Source organism: Rhagoletis pomonella, unplaced genomic scaffold (assembly GCF_013731165.1).
Source record: "Rhagoletis pomonella isolate Grant_MI unplaced genomic scaffold, Rhpom_1.0 Rhpom_scaffold_00001, whole genome shotgun sequence".
NCBI lineage: Eukaryota > Metazoa > Arthropoda > Insecta > Diptera > Tephritidae > Rhagoletis > Rhagoletis pomonella.
Genome location: NW_023458555.1, coordinates 112,873,127 through 112,874,738, shown reverse-complemented (window position 1 = coordinate 112,874,738; position 1,612 = coordinate 112,873,127).

Here is a 1,612-nt window from a genome sequence, read left to right as displayed (position 1 = left end):
GGATTCAGAGCTAAACATTCCTGTGAGACTGCGCTGAATCTGGTGCTTTCTCAATGGAAAGAAGATCTGAACAGACACCTTAATGTAGTGGCAGTGTTTATTGATCTTAAAAGAGCATTTGAAACCGTTGATAGGGTCCGAATGTTGGATAAACTAAAATACATTGGTATAAAAAACTCTGAGCTTGACTGGTTTAGAAGCTTTCTATGTAATCGTAGGCAACAAACAATAGTTAATTCTAAGATGTCTAGTAAGATAGGCGTAGACATCGGATTACCACAGGGCTCAGTTTTGGCACCCCTACTCTTTAATATATATATAAACGATATTAAAAGTTCTCTCAAACATTGTAAAATAAAACTCTTTGCGGATGATGCCTTGTTAACGATCAGTGATAGGGAACTACCAAATGCGATTGTCAAAATGCAAGAAGATCTTAATTCTTTGTATCAATGGCTGTGTTCAAATAAACTCAAACTGAATGTGAAAAAGACTAACTTTATGATATTTTCCAGAGCGGCAAATGCTGACTCCATAAGCCGTGAATTAAAAATCAAAGATGAAAATATCGAAGAGGTGAAAATTGTCAAGTACCTAGGAATATACATAGACAACAAACTAAAGTTTGATGAGCACGTTGAGTATACAGTCAACAAGATTGCTAAAAAAATTGGCCTTATAAAGAGATCGTGTAAGTACTTGGGAAGAAGATATAAAACGTTGGTGTACAGGTCAATAGTAGAACCGCACTTTATATACTGCCCCACGATTTTCTTCCTAGCGGGGGACTCCCATGTAGATAAGCTGCAAAAAATGCAAAACCGAGCGATGAGATTCATCCTCAACAAACCGTATGACACACCAACAAGATGTATGCTTGAAACCTTGAATTGGTTAAGCGTGAAGCAACAAGTTTTTTACCACGCTATGAAATTTGTGTACAATATTAAAAAGGGCAACCTGCCGGATTATCTTAGCGATAATCTCCGATATATAAATGAGACGCATACATATTTGTTGAGAGAGAATAACAGCTTCAGACTCCCGAAGTATAGAACAGAAGTGGACAAAAAAAATATTTTCTATAAAGGCTTAAAGTGCTTCAATGAATTACCAGAGGCTATAAAAAATTGTGATACTATCACTCTTTTCAAGCGGCTGCTATTTGACTATTGTAGAACGCAGCCTACAAGATAGTGATGTATCAACAATAGCGTGGATTGGAAACTAGGCCTTTCCAACCACCAAGATATCGAGACTAGGCGGATCGGAAACTCGGCCTTTCCGACTACCTAGACCCTTAGATAATAAACAATAAACGAGCGGATTGGAAACTAGGCCTTTCCAACCGTCAACCGTCACGAAAGCGCGACTGGGTGGATCGGAAACTCGGCCTTTCTGACCACCCAGGAGATATCAATAAATGGAGTAACCCAAAAAGAATAGCGCGGATTGGAAACTCGGCCTTTCCAACCGTCTACATAACTTCCAGGAAATTGCATGCGTTTATATTGACATAAAATAATTGCAGTGATAAAGAAATAATGTTATTTAAAAATTTCTGTAGAGCATTTTGTATTTTGTATTTAATATTTAATATTTACATTTTAAA